The sequence below is a fragment of the Mauremys reevesii genome, linkage group 1 (genome assembly GCF_016161935.1).
Source record: "Mauremys reevesii isolate NIE-2019 linkage group 1, ASM1616193v1, whole genome shotgun sequence".
Taxonomy (NCBI): Eukaryota; Metazoa; Chordata; order Testudines; family Geoemydidae; genus Mauremys; species Mauremys reevesii.
The window spans coordinates 237049827-237069252 of NC_052623.1; the positions used below are offsets into that span (position 1 = coordinate 237049827).

At 42.7% G+C, this 19426-nt stretch overlaps 1 long non-coding RNA gene across 1 annotated transcript in view; it reads right to left on the reverse strand.

Moving 5' to 3' along the window:
- Window positions 1-6546: 6546 nt before the first annotated feature.
- Window positions 6547-19426, reverse strand: part of LOC120397984 — a 38670-nt gene continuing 25790 nt past the window's right edge. The window contains exon 3 of the long non-coding RNA XR_005594118.1: window positions 6547-8094. This is a non-coding gene — a long non-coding RNA (uncharacterized LOC120397984). The remainder of the gene's footprint in view (window positions 8095-19426) is intronic.

Genomic DNA, 19426 nt, shown 5'->3' on the forward strand with positions numbered 1-19426 from the left:
CACGTTGCTGTGGTCTCACCATTACAGTACTACATTTTCCCACTCTTATTCTTCATTCTCTTCCTTTAAATCTAGTGTCTTTGGGCCAGTTTCTACTGTGCAATGTTTCTACGCTCCATTGACTTCAACAGAGCTTTGCCAAGTAATACAAGCAGAAAATTTAACCCTTCACAAAGACATAAATGAGTTACTGGTAATTGTTTAGTAATTAAGTCGACATCCTAATGAAACATTTGTATGAGAGAATGCAATACAGGTAATTTGCTCTTTCCTTGCCATTTTGTAAAACTTTTATGTAGAGCCGCCCAGAGGATTCAGGGGGCCTGGGGCAAAGCGGGGGAGCTGCAGCATTTGTACTCACCCGGTGGTGGTCTGTGTCTTTGGTGGCATTTCGGCAGCGGGGGCCCTTCAGTTACTCCGTGTCTTTGGCATCACTGAAGGACCCCCCGCCACCGGGCCAGGGCTTGCGGGGCCCCTGCGGGGTCTGGGGCAAATTGCCCCACTTGCCTCCCCCTCCGGGCTGCCCTGCTTCTCTGTCAATCTATAAAACCCTTCTACAACAGTATTACTAGAGTGCGAAAATCAACAACGACAATGAATTACCAAGAACACCACATTTCTAACTGAAATTCAGGCCTTCCCCAAATGATGCAATTATTTATGTGAACAAAGACAAAACCCATTAGAAAGCCAGTCCTGAGGAACTGGACAGATATGTAGTGAATTATCACTGGGTCACCTAGAGTACACATATTTTGGTCAGCTGCCCTAATTGCCTATGAGATGAGGAACACTCTCAGTTCCCATTAGTGTAAATGGAAAGCAAAAGTGCTCTGTATCATCCCCAGGAGACAGCACTTCACAGGAGTGGGCCCTAAGTCCTTGACTACTCATCAGTTAGCACTTGCTCCCTACCATTCAGCTGTACACATTCTAACACACACTGGTAGCATAGGCTCCTCTTTCAATATAAGGGCTGGAGCAGCCCTAGCTCTGTGGTAGTTGATAATGTTCAAGCAGTCACCAGCAATGCACTGGGGCCTAATACCGGGATTCAACAGTAGGGTAAACTATGGGAAGCTTGAGTATTGGTTACAAAAGCCTAGGTTACAGATAGAGATTGTGTGTGTTTGGGGAAGGAGGACTAAAGAATACAGTGAAAACCTGTGAGTGGGCAGCCTCCATTCTGAATGCTTAGTAGGGAGAAAAGTAATAAAATTGATGCTAGAACTGTATTTGCTGTTTTAATTAAATCAAGTTCTGAAAGAGCTCTGTGTAAAAAAAATTAGCTCTACAGGTGTCTACCACATAACTAGCTGAATTGACATAAACTGAATTGACGTAAGTGCATAAATCCAATTTGTAAATAGCACTTCATACCATAGGCAATAGAAGTCTAATTTTTCTTGTAGAATAATTCAGCTAATAAGTGTGCTGAAAATATTATACAATTGAAGATAAATCCCAAGCTGCTCTTTCTGACTATCTTCTGCGTGGAATATCCCTACAGAGTCACATTCCAGCCACACACAGAAAATATAGTCTGGGCTGTAACTCAGTAGCAAGATAACTCTTGGACTCTGCAAGGGCATATGTGCAAAGCAGCAATTTAAAACTTTTGAAACAAGAATGACCTTACATCTTTAACAATACATTTTAATCTTGCTGCAAATGTAAGACTACAAAATGATTTGTGATTTATCAGTCTTTTGAGGTAACTGTGTTTACCTATAGCTATGTAAAGTATTATTTTAGAGATGAGGTAGTTAAATTCCTATTTCAGTACACTTTCAGAACTCCCCCCCCCCCAAAAAAAAAACCACACAACACAAGTGTTAACGTTGATATGTTTTCACATCAATTCCCCCATTACTGAGAATAAAAGACGACAAAACATACATGCCCCCTCCCATTACCCTTCTCTCTCTGGCTCCTTCTTCCAGAAAAGGTCTCCTGTGATGGACTACATCAGCACAGCATGGCAGACACTAGTAACAGTTACTACAAGTGAATTTTAATAGCAAGAAAGAGACTGTCAGAGCATGAAGCTCAAATGGGCCATAACTACACTCTACTCTGCAGATGTGTCCTCACCTCCCAGTGATGATATTCAGGTTGTGTGGATATCTCATTAAGATAAATTCCAATTCCTCAAAAATTGTCATTTGGTCCAATAACTGCAACAGGATCACTAAGTAACAGTATCATGAGATGACTGATCTTCCACAAAAAGATTCTAAAGACTCCTGCACAATCTAGGTAAGTTTTATCTAATCAAGAAAAATAAAAAAGTGTGGCCACTGAAGTGGTCACAGTTGAACTTCATAGGATTGCTCTCAGGTTTAATTAACTATACAAATTACTTTGAGCTCTTTAGGTGAGATGTGCTAGAACATTCAAAATATTATTTATTGATAATCTTAGTAGAGGAATATTATAGGGGTTTTTAAAAACATCTTGGTATGTGAGGAAAAACAGCACTTTCCTGGGATTTATGGCACTTATTACAACAATTTCTGATTTATAACACCCACCCACAAACCCGGAGATGCTCCCAAAAGGGGAAACCAAGAAGTGGCGTAAAGTTCCTGACCAGAGCATTATAAACATAGTAAGTAATATAACTGGCTGAAAAATGGAATTTGTCCCATGGGAAATTCCAACATTTGGAAATCTGGTTTTGTTCCAAATTGGAATAAAAAGTCAATGTCAGAATTTTTGCAAAACAAAAATATTTCATTTTGATAAAGATCAAAACATCTGATTTTGACTATCACTTCAACTTTTATGTAGAATATTCAACTATGGTATGCTATGCTATGGTAAAATAGTTGAAATTATAGCATTAAAAAAACATTTTATAAGGTTAAAACCAAACAAAATGTTTCAGTGATGTCCGGTTGAAATCTTTGACACACACACACACATATATATATATATATATATATATATATATATATATATATACACACACACACACACACATATACACACACACATAAACACACACACACACGCATGCTCTGTTGGAAAAAAAATTGACCAGCTCTATTAAGCAGCAATGTAAAAAGTTCAAGCCAATGTATTTTTTGGAAGAGAACTTTAACTGGTTTAAATTGGCATATCTCCACTGACTTCAGGTAAGGATCTATTCCTTTCCTCCTATCCACACACACCCGATATGCATTTATTGGCAAAAAGTTAAAACATCATTTCCCTCATAAGAGCATAAGAACAGCCATACTGGGTCAGACCAAAGGTCCATCTAGCCCAATATCCTGTCTTCCAATAGTGGCCAATGCCAGGTGCCCCAGAGGGAATGAACAGAACAGATAATTATCAAGTGATCCATCCCGTCGCCCATTCCCAGCTTCTGGCAAACAGAGGCTAGGAACATTATCCCTGTTCAACCTGGCTAATAGCCATTGATTGCCTATCCTTCATGAACTTCTCTCATTCTTTTTTAAACCCTGTTATAGTCTTGGCCTCCACAACATCCTCTGGCAAGGAGTTCCACGGGTTGATTGTGCGTGGTGTGAAAAAAAAATACCACTTTCTTGTGTTTGTTTTTAAATCTGCTGCCTACTAATTTTATTTGGTGACCCCCTAGTTCTTGTGTTATGCGAAGGAGTAAATAAACCCTTATTTACTTTCTCCACACCAGTCATGATTTTACCACTTCCTGTTCTGAAAACTGACCATTTATTCCTACTCTTTGTTTCCTATCTTTTAACCAGTTACCAATCCATGAGAGGACCTTCCGTTTTATCCCATGACAGCTTACTTTGCTTAAGAGTCTTTTGGTGAGGGACCTTGTCAAAGGCTTTCTGAAAATCTAAATACACTATATCCACTGGATCCCCCGGTCCACATGCTTGTTGACCCTCTCAAAGAATTCTAGTAGATTGGTGAGATGATTTCCCTTCACAAAAAAATCATGTTGACTCCTCCCCAACAAATTATGTTCATCTATGTGTCTGACAATTTTGTTCTTTACTATCATTTCAACCAGTTTGCCTGGTACTGAAGTCAGGCTTACCTGCCTGTAATTTCCAGGATCACCTCTAGAGCCCTTTTTAAGAATTGGTATCACATTAGCTATCCTCCAGTCATTTGGTACAGAAGCTGATTTAAATGATGGGTTACAGATGACAGTTAGTAGTCCTGCAATTTCACATTTGAGTTCCTTCAGAACTCTTGGGTGAATACCATCTGGTCCTGGTGACTTATTACTCTTCAGTTTGTCAATTTATTCCAAAACTTCCTCTAATTACACCTCAATCAGGGACAGTTCCTCAGATTTGTCACCTTTTATTGACAAAAAGTTAGAACATCATTTCATCAGCTTTCCCTCAAATATGGATTTAAAAGTGAAAAAATAAAATATTTGTGTAATCAAAATAAGGCAGATGCTTACTGTAGGATTTTCTAGCTATTCCCATGAGTTACTACATAAAAAAAAATCTAATTACTTCATGCAATTGCCCACGTACACACAACATTTATCAGAAACATTTTCATTACTTGAATTTCATTCTAATCAATAAAAACACAGATGGTTCTTAAAAGCAGCATCTTCGCTATGATGCTGTCCTATCCATCTTCATCATGTGCTCTGCAGACACTTAACAGCACTATTCTTTCTGTGCCAACTTAATAGGAGCTGGATTGCTTTGTGGTGCAATGCTGAGCATTTTTAAATATACGCTGGCACTTTATTAACAGCAGGGCTATTGTGTAGGAGGGTTTTTTTTTTTAATACTTACATGGTCATAACTAGTGGTAAGTATCTAAAGCTATTAGTGACTTTTATAGGTCAGTTCATTTGAAACATCTATTACAGACTATGAATATGTACTGGAAACCCAATGGCTGGCTCAGGCTGCTAACACTGAATATTATTAAATCTCATTATAAGCCTTGAAGTACAAAGGTTCTAATGGACTGAGCCAGCAAGGGAAGGAAAGTTCTGTACACTGCAGGATGGATTTAATGCGATACAAGCAAGATGTAGAAGGGGGTGCCTCTCAGGTGTCTTAGGCTGTATGAGTGCTACATAGCACCTGCGTGCAGGTTTTTTAAATAAGGCTCCCAGGCCCCCTATAGCAGTAAACCAGTGAGGGGGATCCTCAGGACCCAGTCATGGCAGCAAATTCATATAAGCACAGAGCGCCTAACGTTTAGCAGGTTTCACACAATGTGTTTTTGCCGTTACAGGTAGCATATGGTCCCATGCATGTTGACATTACAAATCTTAGCCAGAACACAATAGGAACTTTGTAGAACATTTGAAATATAAATGTACACAACATGAATCCTGAAATTTATAAGGGCTCTTTCTTCTAACAATCTAATAGCTAATAGGAGTGATCAGAAGTATTCCTGTTGTACCTCAGACAAGTTCAGAAACATTCCAGTTTTAGTCATAGGTTTCACACATCCCAAACTGCCCACACAGAGGCTTTTTAAAGATGTCTCTGCATGCTTGTATTTGTACCACCAGCCATTTTTGAGAGGTAGAGATGCCCCCCAGCGCCCACTTTGATAACACCAAGCACGTCAGCTAGAAAATGCACTTTTAGAAATATAAGTGACATATGATGCAAACTGGGCTCTTTTCCCAGCTCTGACACAGACTCACTGTACCTCCTTGGGCAAGTCAGTGTTCCTGTGCCACGCTTCTCCCTGCATGGCAAATGGGGGCTGAAGATACTCACCCGGCTTTGTGAAGCACTGCAAGGTTCTTGGATGAAAAGTGATATCTAAGTGCCAAGTTGTTGGTTTTTAACATGCAACTTGCCTAGCATGACCGTTCTGTGATCCACACACTTGGGGGCTCTATTTCAAACACATACTGTGCTGTTCTGAGGATGGACGGTAGTGCCTTTAGGCCTCAGAACACTGTAGCCTGGTGTCTGGGAGCAAAGCAGAACAAATACGAATGAAAGAGTTGGTCTTCTGATTACCCTTACAAAACCAAAGAAAATTAATCTGATAAACTGACACCCAAACAGTCACACACCATATATATGCTGATGGATCAGCATTTTTATATATGAGTGAGAGAGAGAGAGATTGCTGATCCATCTGCACAACCTGCTACATGCCAGCTGCTTTAATAAAGATGAGATGGGAATTGGAGAATCTTTAGCTACAAGATCAATTTTCTTTTTCTTAACACATTCTCTCACTCTCTGAATATTCCTTTCACTTCAGCAACATTCCTTTAGCTCCTCATTCTTTTCATTTTTTCTTAAACAACTCTAGCTATAAAACATCAGATTAGTAAGTGGTAAAAGTGACTGAAAACTATGCACTGACACCAACCCTCTTCATTAGCATCCAATTTAGCATCAGACTGATAGATTGCGTCAGGTGATCTGGACTGGAGTCAGTCAAGTGTGGGTGGTAAAAAGGTCTTAACTTGACATCAACAATCAAATCTCTGGCATGTTGCTTGTCATATCAGCAACAAAACAGCCCAATTGCTATTAGCTGTTAAAGAAAAGAAAGGATTCTACACTCATTAGATGCAAAAGGCAGAGAAATAGACAGTGAATTTTTCTTCCTCTTTTAGCAATACTGTAATCCAGAAAGCAGAGGGAGAGAGAGAAAATTCTCAAGAATATTCAGTGCTTCTAGTAATGTTTAATGCATGAAAAAAATATTTCAACAAAATCCCTGAATCCCAGAGCCAGGAATAAAGGGAAATTTAATTGTTAAACTAATTAGTGAAAGTGTGTTAGTCTCTCCCCCCTCCACACACACACACCCCATTTTGTCCTACTGAGGATTTTAGTAACAGAACAAACTTATAGCAGGTATCGTTGTGGAGAAGACCAGATTCTATCTGCCTTCCTTTTCTTCAGCTGGATGCACAATATAAATCATGGCCATGTTGCAAACAAATTTTTCTGTATCTTCTTGTCAGTCATGAAGAAGTCTTTCCACATACAATTGCACCATTAAGCTGCATGTTAGTCTATCAAGCATAGCATAGATAGAGCTTGAGTCATTATGAGCTATATATGGATCTGGTGTAAGAGGCTACTCCACCACTGACTTCAAGTGAGTTGCACATGTTTACATCAGCTCTGAATTTGGGTTTTTGTCCTTGGAACCCAAAAGGAAATAGTGTACTACACTTTATCACTTGGTTGGAAAAGTAACACAGGGCCAGATTTGTAAAGGTATTTAGGCAACTAACTCAAATCCAATGCGGCACCTAAGTGCCTAGTATGATTTTCAAAAGCACCTATCAGCATCTTTAGCTGCCTAAATACCTTTATAAATCTGACCCAAATTCCACTGGAACTTCAGACTTGGAAGGGCATGTGCTTATCCTTCCCCACAGTCCCCAATTCCCTTTAACAGCACAGCAATGTGCTGTTATGTGGGAACTGCAGAGTTTGGGTGCTCAGGAGAGCTGAAAATTGCAGTGAAAAAAATCAATAAATTTAGCCTCTTTCCCTGTTCATGTTATTCTAAAACAGCCTTAGACTTTTACAAATACATTTGCTATTCAAAAGCTTTTGAAAATGGCAAACATTTCAGCCTATGGACTAGTTCATGAACTATTCACCATGATGCTTGTACAGAGTCATCTCTATGCATCATTCACAATTCATGCTGTATGGCTGCTCGCCTAAGTCACTAGGCATTATTTCTGCTCCCAAATCCACACAGAGCTTTCAAAATGGTTTAGCGAACACTTTTCAAAATAATTTGCACAAATATCTGCCTGTGAATATATTTTTGCACAAGTGAGAGCCACACACATGCTTCCTGCAAACCTTCTTACAAACAACATCTCCCCGGCACAAATTTTCACAAAAAGTGAATGAAAGTTCTGATGCAAAATCATAAGAGGGTCGTAAACAAACAGGACTCAGTAATACATTTTTGCAATATTTGCCCAGTTCTAGTGGCAAGATCCATTCTCTGTCCATCAAGATGGAATGGAACTAGAGTGATGCACAGGAATCATGGTCAATCCCAGAAGCAGGGATTGGAAATGCCTCTAGCAAATCTCTTGTCTGTAGGTGACCCATGAAAGACATCAACATGCTCATCTTGAAGGATGGATTACTCTGCCTGTGTCATTAGGGGAAAGCAGAGGGAAATTTTAGTCAAAGCAAAGTGCATTTCCAAATCCAATAGCTCATTACACCTTCACACTTCTTGGAATAATACATTACAGCTATTAACACTATTTATAACTATGACAAGCATTTTAGATGTTAAAAAAAATCAACTGGATGGTCAGAGAGAAAATGGGCAGAGATGAATGCAGTAAAACTAATTCTTCACTAACTGCTTCTCCCCTTTACCATTTTTGGTGGATTTGTTCGTTTAAATTCTTTTAGTTGTAAAATAATCAATGTGATAGAGCATCTTAATAGTCCTCATTTTTCCTTTTCAACTACCTGACCACAAATGATCCCCCACCTTTTTTCCCCCCGAATATTTCATTCTGCCTTAAGCAATGATAATAAAGAATTACATTCCATTGTGCTCCATGAACACAGAGAAGAAAGTCATTAAAGATTAAATTCTGCTTGCAAGCCACCAAACTGCATTTTACACAATGTTGGATTAAGATGATAGATACTTGGGGTAGGTATCACTAATTAATTCACAAAATGCCACATTTTCATTTTCTTTCAAAAGCAGTTAGTCAGTCCCAATTTAGTTCCTAGGAGAAGAGATTGCAGACAAAGCCAATGGTAGGGTGCTGATCCAGCACTCAGGAGACCCAAGTTCAATTTTCTGCTGCAACACAGACTTCCTGTGTTACCGTGAGCAGGTCACAAAGCCCGTCTACACAAACAGTGAGTTTGTGGCAAGATGGGGTTTTAATCTACTCCATACTGGCCTGATGCAGACCAAACTGTTTGTGTGGACTCTGCTGAGGCACATTAGCAGTTCATTATTGCAGTTCGATCTAGTTCCATTTCAAAGAGGTCTAGATCAAAGTGAATTAAACGGCTCATGTTCCTCAGAAGAGTCCATGTGGACAGTTAGTCCTTGGCAGATTCACCCCTCCACTTGCCATGAACTAATTATTCATGTAGACAAGCCCTTAGTCTCTCTCTGCCTCAGTCCCCTGTCTGTAAAATGGGGATAACAACACTGCCCTACAGCACAAGTGTGTCGGGAGGATAAATACAGTAAAGATTATGAGGTGCTCAGATACAATAATATTGGGTGTCACAGAAGTACATAAGAGAAGATAGAGGTTTAGATCAGAAAAGTCACCAAAATCACCATCTTTGCTGGCACCCTCAGCACTGAAACCTGTCACAGCACCACCTACCTTCTCTGGCTTTCGCTAGCCACTGCTGCAGTTTCCTCCTGTTTGGCCCTCCAATAGCTTCAACATGGGCTTTTGTAGGACAAGTAACACCCCTCCATGAGGTCTGGATTTATTAACAAAGTTCCAAAGGAACCAAGAACTCCCACCCAGACTTCCTAGCTGGCTCTTAACCTTTCATGCAGGGCTCTTAGTCCTATCCCTGCTTAGACTTCCCTCTCTCTCTCTCCAGCCTTCCTAGCTGGCTCCTGCTCCCTGCAGGCTTGCAATCCCCAGGCTCTCTGCCTGGGAACTAGGGAGAGCCCCCCCCCCGTGTAGAGCAGCTCATTCAGCTCTCCTGCCCCTTTGAGTCTTTTTACTCTCTACCAAGCAGCAACTCTCAGGGCTTCCTACATGGAGTCTGCCCCATCCCCTTTGACTCTCTACCAGCTTCTGTTTTAGCTATATCCCAGAAGGACTGATTTTAGCCACTTGACCGGCCTGCTGTGTGATAGCTCACCTCCCCAGGTGGAGAAAATGAAGACCCACCTCCCTTGACATTGCCAGTCCTCGCCCTGGGAGGATGCCAAAGAACAAATGGATATGGAAACTGAACCAGATTCTCACCCCTTCAAAAAGAAAATATACAGCACATTGTGTGGAAGTTTGCATTGCCACTATCCCTGCTAACTTTGCTGTTTTGGAAAGTAAGATTCCAGTCTACAGTATAGTTTTTATTACAGTAAGACATACAGGGACCAGCTAAGATCAGATCTCCCTTGTGCCGAGCTGTCTGTGTCTGAACAGCTGGCAAACAGACATGCAAAAATGGTGGGAGAAAGGAAGTAACAACATCCTCATTTTACAGATGGGAAAAGTGAGGCACAGAGAGATAGGGGATTTGCCCAAATTCCTCCAGGCAATCTGTGGCACGGTTGGGAACTGAAACCAGAGCTATGGAGGGCCTTAACTGCAAGACTATCTTTCACCAGCACAAAATCCACCCCCCAATAAATAAATAAAAATCAAAGAAAAGCAGCTGTTCAGCTGCTGATGAAAAAAACTAAACTCACACTCCACTGTGAACAAGCTGATGAGGCTGCAGCACAATCAGAATCAGGGTGGACAGTGAGAAGCGGGGGGTATCAGTCTTGATGTTTCAATAGCCCTTGAAGAACTTGAGGGGGAGAAAAAGTGTTCTCTTTCCACTTAATGAATCTCTCCCCAAAAGACTAGCTTTGCCCAGTAGCCAAGGTAATAGCCTAAAATCCCTAAAGGAACTGGAAGGGGGAGTCTGGGTCTGGCCAGCAGGGAAAGGTTTAGCTTCAACAATAACACAAAAGCCTCCATCTGATGTAGCTGAACTACAGAAGCCCTGTGTAATCATAAAACAGAAGAGAAGATTTGCCAAAAAACCAACCTCTGGTTTAAAAAAAAAATAAAAAAGTAAAAGTAAGATAGAAAGCCAATATTCACAATCTGTTTAAGACTCTTATTTTCTGATGAGATTAGAAGTTAAACCAAGTAGTTTAAAGCAACAAAAATCCCAGCCATGGTGACTAAAAAACCAAAAAAAAAACAAAAAAAAAAAAAAGAAAGAAAGAAAAGAAAGAAAAACCACTTATGTTTCAACAGAATTATTATAACAAGCAGCTGAGGACAGCAGGATTTTCAGATAAAAGGTTTACCATCCTAGAATCAAAAAACACAATGAAGTATAGTCTCTCTTTATTTGCATCTGAAAGGTACAGTATATTACACAAAAGACCATCTCGCATGTATTTACATGCTACTGTTTACGACTGCTATTGAGAGCAGCCCCACTAATGAGTGTATTCTCAAATATCCCCAAATTTCTAACCTGCCTGCAGTAAACCAACGATGAGGTGAGTGAAGAACAACCACCTATTTTTACAACACTGGCATTGATTGGCTAATGCTCTGACATGTTTTCCAAATGTATTTCTTTAAGGGAAGGCGGCTTCTAAAAGTTACTAACAGCCATTGGTTTAAAAGTAGGGCAGTTATGCAGAATACTCTCTTCTTCCCAGAGGTCTCCAAATTTCATTGGTTGAAATTAATGGCACTCCAGTAGGGATAAACGTGGGGGTCTCTGATTCTACAAAAAAAAGGGCAGGTGGAAGAGATGGAAAGAAGGAGTATAAATAAAAATCGAAGAGCATTATTTCCATCAAAATAGAGGTAAGAAGTGAAGGTGATTAACATAACATAAGAACATAAGAATGGCCGTACTGGGTCAGACCAAAGGTCCATCTAGCCCAGTATCTGTCTACCAACAGTGGCCAATGCCAGGTGCCCCAGAGGGAGTGAACCTAACAGGCAATGATCAAGTGATCTCTCTCCTGCCATCCATCTCCATCCTCTGACGAACAGAGGCTATGGGCACCATTCTTACCCATCCTGGCTAATAGCCATTTATGGACTTAGCCACCATGAATTTATCCAGTTCCCTTTTAAACATTGTTATAGTCCTAGCCTTCACAACCTCCTCAAGTAAGGAGTTCCACAAGTTGACTGTGTGCTGCGTGAAGAAGAACTTCCTTTTATTTGTTTTAAACCTGATGCCTATTAATTTCATTTGGTGACCCCTAGTTCTTGTATTATGGGAACAAGTAAATAACTTTTCCTTATCCACTTTCTCAACATCACTCATGATTTTATATACCTCTATTATATCCCCCCTTAGTCTTCTCTTTTCCAAGCTGAAGAGTCCTAGCCTCTTTAATCTTTCCTCATATGGGACCCTCTCCAAACCCCTAATCATTTTAGTTGCCCTTTTCTGAACCTTTTCTAATGACAGTATATCTTTTTTTGAGATGAGGAGACCACATCTGTACGCAGTATTCAAGATGTGGGCGTACCATGGATTTATATAAAGGCAATAATATCGTCTCAGTCTTATTCTCTATCCCCTTTTTAATGATTCCTAACATCCTGTTTGCTTTTTTGACCACCTCTGCACACTGCGTGGACATCTTCAGAGAACTATCCACGATGACACCAAGATCTTTTTCCTGACTCGTTGTAGCTAAATTAGCCCCCATCATATTGTATGTATAGTTGGGGTTATTTTTTCCAATGTGCATTACTTTACATTTATCCACGTTAAATTTCATTTGCCATTTTGTTGCCCAATCACTTAGTTTTGTGAGATCTTTTTGAAGTTCTTCACAATCTGCTTTGGTCTTAACTATCTTGAGTAGTTTAGTATCATCTGCAAACTTTGCCACCTCACTGTTTACCCCTTTCTCCAGATCATTTATGAATAAATTGAATAGGATTGGTCCCAGGACTGACCCTTGGGGAACACCACTAGTTACCCCTCTCCATTCTGAGAATTGACCATTAATTCCTACCCTTTATTCCCTGTCTTTTAACCAGTTCTCAATCCATGAAAGGACCTTCCCTTTTATCCCATGACAGCTTAATTTACGTAAGAGCCTTTGGTGAAGGACCTTGTCAAAGGCTTTCTGGAAATCTAAGTACACTATGTCCACTGGATCCCCCTTGTCCACGTTTGTTGACCCCTTCAAAGAACTCTAATAGATTAATAAGACACGATTTCCCTTTACAGAAACCATGTTGACTATTGCTCAACAGTTTATGTTTTTCTATGTGTCTGACAATTTTATTTTTAACTATTGTTTTGACTAATTTGCCCGGTACCGACGTTAGACTTACCGGTCTGTAATTGCCGGGATCACCTCCAGAGCCCTTTTTAAATATTGGCGTTACATTAGCTAACTTCCAGTCATTGGGTACCGAAGCCGATTTAAAGGACAGGTTACAAACCTTAGTTAATAGTTCCGCAACTTCACATTTGAGTTCTTTCAGAACTCTTGGGTGACTGCCATCTGGGCCCGGTGACTTGTTAATGTTGAGTTTATCAATTAATTCCAAAACCTCCTCTAGTGACACTTCAATCTGTGACAGTTCCTCAGATTTGTCACCTACAAAAGCCAACTCAGGTTTGGGAATCTCCCTAACATCCTCAGCCGTGAAGACTGAAGCAAAGAATCCATTTAGTTTCTCTGCAATGACTTTATCGTCTTTAAGCGCTCCTTTTGCATTTTGATCGTCACTGGTTGTTTAGCAGGCTTAGCAGGCTTCCCGCTTCTGATGTACTTAAACATTTTGTTATTACCTTTGGAGTTTTTGGCTAGCCGTTCTTCAAACTCCTCTTTGGCTTTTCTTATTACACTCTTGCACTTAAGTTGGCAGTGTTTGTGCTCCTTTCTATTTGCCTCACTAGGATTTGACTTCCACTTTTTAAAGGAAGTCTTTTTATCTCTCACTGCTTCTTTTACATGGTTGTTAAGCCACGGTGGCTCTTTTTTAGTTCTTTTACTGTTTCTCTTAATTTGGGGTATACATTGAAGTTGGTCCTCTATTATGGTGTCTTTAAAAAGGGCCCACGCAACTTGCAGGGATTTCACTTTAGTCACTGTACCTTTTAAGTTTTGTTAACTTTTTGTTAACTTTTGTTAACTTTTTAACCCCCTCATTTTTGTATAGTTCCCCCTTTTGAAATTAAATGCCACAGTGTTGGGCAGTTAAGGTGTTCTTCCCACCACAGGGATGTTGAATGCTATTGTATTATGGTCACTATTTCCAAGCGGTCCTGCTATAGTTATCTCTTGGACCAGCTCCTGCGCTCCACTCAGGATTAAATCTAGAGTTGCCTCTCCCCTTGTGGGTTCCCGTACCAGCTGCTCCATGAAGCAGTCATTTAAAGTATAGAGAAATTTTATCTCTGCATTTCGTCCTGAAGTGAAATGTTCCCAGTCAATATGGGGATAATTGAAATCCCCCACTATTATTGGGTTCTTAATTTTGATAGCCTCTCTAATTTCTCTTAGCATTTCATCATCACTATCACAGTCCTGGTCAGGTGGTCGATAATAGATCCCTAATGTTACATTTTTATTAGAGCAGAAAATTTCTATCCATAGAGATTCTATGGAACATGTGGATTCACTTAAGATTTTTACTTCATTTGAATCTACAGTTTCTTTCACATATAGTGCCACTCCTCCCCCTGCACGACCTGTTCTGTCCTTCCGATATATTTTGTACCCCGGAATGATTGTGTCCCATTGATTGCTCTCAGTCCACCAGGTTTCTGTGATGCCTATTATATCAATATCCTCTTTGATCACAAGGCACTCTAGTTCACCCATCTTATTATTTAGACTTCTAGCATTTGTGTACAAACACTTTAAAAACTTGTCCCTGTTTATTTGTCTGCCCTTTTCTGATGTGCCAGATTCTTTTTTATGTGACTGTTTATCATCTGATCCGGCCCTTACATTATCCTCTTCCATCCTCTGCTCCTGACTATAACCTGGAGATTCCCTATCATCAGACTCTCCCCTAAGAGAAGTCTGTGTCCGATCCACATGCTCCTCTGCAGTAGTTGGCTTTCCCCCATCTCCTAGTTTAAAAACTGCTCTACAACCTTTTTAATGTTTAGTGCCAGCAGTCTGGTTCCACTTTGGTTTAGGTGGAGCCCATCTCTCCTGTATAGGCTCCTCCCATCCCAGAAGTTTCCCCAGTTCCTAATGAACGTGAACCCCTCCTCTCTACACCATCATCTCATCCACGCATTGAGACTCTGAAGCGCTGCCTGCCTACCCGGCCCTGCGCGTGGAACTGGGAACATTTCTGAAAATGCCACCATAGAGGTCCTGGATTTCAGTCTCTTCCCTAGCAGCCTAAATTTGGCTTCCAGGACATCTCTCCTACCCTTCCCTATGTCATTGGTACCTACATGTACCACGACCACCGGCTCCTCCCCAGCACTACATATAAGTCTGTCTAGATGCCTCGAGAGATCCACAACCTTCGCACCAGGCAGGCAAGTCACCATGCGGTTCTCCCAGTCATCACAAACCCAGCTATCTACATTTCTAATAATCGAATCTCCCATTACTAGCACCTGCCTTTTCCTAGAAACTGGGGTTTCCTCCCCCAGAGAGGTAACCTCAGTGCGAGAGGCAACCCCAGCACCATCTAGAAGGAGGGTCCCAACTATGGGAAGGTTTCCCTCTGCTCCCATTGACTGCTCTGCTTCCCTGGGCCTTTCTTCCTCCTCAACAGCGCAGGGGCTGTCTGAGCAGAGGTGGGACAATTCTACAGTGTCCCGGAAAGCCTCATCAACATACCTCTCTGCCTCTCTTAGCTCCTCCAGTTCCGCCACCCTAGCCTCCAAAGTCCGTACATGGTCTCTGAGGGCCAGGAGCTCCTTGCACCGACTGCACACATACGCCACCCGCCCATAGGGAAGGTAATCATACATGCAACACTCAGCACAATAAACTGGATAGCCCCCACTCTGCTGCTGGGCTTCTGCCTGCATTGTCTCCTAGTTAATGGCAGGGTGGTTTAAAGAAAGAGGTTTTGAAAAGTGGTCTGGATTATAGGTTTTAAGGGGACTACAGGGGAAGAGATAGGCTGATGAGGGACCCCCGCTCCCTTCCCACTCCCCTGCCAAACTCTCTTGTGAAACTCCCTGTTCGCAAAGCTCCCTGGTCGCTTGTGCACGGCTTTATAAAGCCCTGGCCTGAGTGAATGCCCCGCCCACTGATTAAGGCTCAGCCAATTACCAGAGGCTTTGAGCTTTCAAACCTTCCTTTGAAGCTCACGGCCTCCAACTGCCAGCCACAGCACACAGTCCTTCAAATAACCAAACAAACAAACAGACTGACAAACACAAGCTCAGCACACAGCAAGTAACCCCCAAACACACACTACAGACAGTCACTTACCCCACAGATGCTGTATTTGCTCCTCCTTCACCTGGAGAACTCCCTTGCGAAACTCCCTGTTAGCAGCCCCTGTTCACAAAGCAAGGGGCCCTTTAGATCAGTTAGTCCAGCTTCATGCCAGTATAGGACTCTTCTGTCTAGACTAGTTTTACAGGTGATGGTGTTTCCACCACTTGCATTGGAAGCCCTATTCCACACCCAAAAAATCTCACTGTCAGAATAGGTTTTCCTGATATTAAATATTTGATTTTTTCCCCTACATCTTTAGAACCATCTGCAAACATGGAGGTAGTTCCCCCATCTCTATTTCTATATCCTTTGTGACTCTAAAAAATTATCTTCAGCTTTGATGTATTTTATAAACTGGCTGTAATCCATTGATTTAGTTCCTACCTATTTTAATTTTCCCACTATGCTTCAAGTTAACCATAGTTTAGATGGAAATATTTCATAGTAGAAAGATCGCTATGAATGGGCCACAAACAGAGGAGGGCTTTAAACTTCCCTGGCACTAATATTGTGAACTATTACACATACAGGCTCAGATTTTCAAAGGGGGTCACAAGGATTAAGGCACCCATTAAGGCACTGCAATTGAAAGCCAATGGGATCTGGGTGCCTAGCCTTTGAAAATTCCAGGCATACGACATACGATCACTCAGCTAGCAGTGGCACTCCAAGCACGATATAGCCACATTTGCAGATGATACTAAAACTGGAGGAGAAAGAAAATTATATATGTAGAGCTACAGTTGTATAGATCTGGTTGGGGGTTGCTTCTTTACACAGCATGGAAAAAGGAAGTATTCAGCTTGGTTCTTCTCTGCAATACAGTTGACATGACTAGATGTGAAAGTGAAGACCGCATCTAACAAATAGCGAGCCTGGCCTAATTAGGTTTGTAATGAGTAGCTGCTCTATACCGAAAGAGGCCTTTATTCAGAAGGGACTTTGAATTCAGAATACATTTTCAAAGAATGACAGAATCTCTGGGAAGGAACTGATAGCAGCGATAAGAAAATGCAAAGTGTTCAAACATGTATTTCATAGCATTGTGTCTGCCATCTGCTTTTCTAGTGCTAACTTTGTAATGAATACAGTCAGGAGTAGAAAACTGCCAAACTGGAGGAACAAGGAAATGCAAAAATTAATCAGCCTTAAGGGGGGAAAAAAGTCCTCAGACAGGAACAAAATGCCAGGGTACCTTGTAGAAGGTGGATGGGAACATTTACATTGAAGTGAAGGTGAATGCAATACAGATAGAGCTAAAGCAAAGAACAGAACGGAGACTGCACACAATGAAGGATAATAAGATGTTATTTCAAGTATAGAAGATGAAAGAGGTCAACTGAAAGAGGCAGTAAGGCCTCATAGATAAAGGCAATTCAGTGACAGCAGAGGCAGAGATAACAGAAAATGTAAATGAATTTCTTGCTTCAGTGGTCACATGGGACAGGGGGATTGATGCCACGAAACAGAAGGCTTTTTTTTTTTTTTAAAGAAAGGCTTGACGAAAATAGGATAAGCCAGAACCAGTAACAAAGAAGTCAGAATTACTGAAGACATCAGGGCTATTCAAACTTCAGCACAAATTTGTAGAGGCTGGGATGGAGAACTCAAAATATATACTATGTGTGATGGGCTGGGTCACAGAGACCCCCTTAGGACTGTCACCTGATGTGCATAGACTACCTCTGAGCCCATTTTCTCTGCCAGTTTGGGAATCCTGCTTTGTTGAGGCAGAAATGCAAGCTTGCTGCAACACAAACCCAGGGTCTGAACCACACCCACAAAGCTGGAGACTTAACTGAAAACAGCTCAAGAAGTGCTCCTGTCTCCAGCACCCAGACACCCAGCTCCCAATGGGGTCCAAACCCCAAATAAATCCATTTTACTCTGTATAAAGCTTATACAGGGTAAACTCATAAATTGTCCACCCTCTATAACACTGATAGAGAGACATGCACAGCCAGGGGCGGCGAGTTATATGGGCCCATGGGGCCCAGGCCCCACCAATAATCCAGGAGCTGGGCTCAGCCCCACCAATGTTTGGGCCCCAGGCCCTGTGCTGGGGGTCCCCCCTTTGCAACACCCGGCCCTCTCACTCACCGCAGCCGCAGCGGCAGCTCCCGGGAGGGGCCTCAGGAGCGACTGGACTCCCAGCCCATTGGCTGGGAACCCCAGCCAATGGGAGCTGCCGGGGGCACTGCCGGAGCTGCCTGGCCACGCCTCCACAGCAGGGAGGGGGAGCGAGCCACAGGCAGCGGCTGAGCCCTGGGCAGCCATTGTGAGCAGCAGCCAGACACAGCCTGTGAGCTGTGGGCAGCCAGACACACACAGCCGGGGGGTTGTGGGACAGACAGACACAGCCTGTGAGCTGTGGGGGCAGACAGACACACACACACACACAGCCGGGGGGGGGGGTTGGTGGGGCCAAACCGACACAGCCAGGGGGTTGGGGGTTCTGGGACCGACACACCACGGGGGGGGCAGCCAGACACACAGACACAGCCGGGGGTTGTGGGAAAGACAACCACAAGGACACAGCGGGGACAGACAGACACAGCCGGGGGGTTGTGGGACAGACACACACAGCCGGGGGTGGTGGGGGCAGACAGACAGACACAGCTGGGGGTTGTGGGACAGACAGACACAAGCCACAGCCAGGGGGTTGTGGGACAGACACACACCAGGACACAGCCAGGGGGGTTGTGGGGACAGACAGACGGACACAGCTGGGTGGTTGTGGGGACAGACAGATGGAGCCGTGGGCGGGGAAAGGAGCAGCAATGGGCACCCTGGGGCTGGTATAAAATACACAGGATGGGGGGGGCTTCCTGAGGGGACTATAGCAACACCCCCCGCAGAGCAGACCCAGGTTGCAGCTGGCTCCGCCCATCACAGCCCCCTGCCCCACAGAGACCCACACAATCCTCTGCCCCCTCGAGAGTCTCCCAATGACCCCTGTGCCCCTGTCACTCCTCTCCAAAGAGCCCTCCCCTTTGTGCCAGCCCACTCCCCTCCCCCAGCCCAGCCCAGCCCATTCCATTGGCCGGGAGGCTCCCAGTCTAGTAGCTAGCAGGGCCCATGGGAGCTGCACCTGAGGCAGGGTGCCTGCCTGCAGATGCAGACCTGCCTGGCTATGCCTCCACAGCACAGGCGGGGAGCCACAGGTGAGCAAGCCCTGGTCATCATCATCATCATCACAGGCCCAGTAATTCTCTGGATATTTAATTTCACTGAGGCAAAATGTGTGCAATTTTATGGGTTGAATGATTGAATGACATAATACCCACCTGCCTGCATTGTCCGTCACTAAGTCCAGTAATTTTGTCAAGTGTTTGTT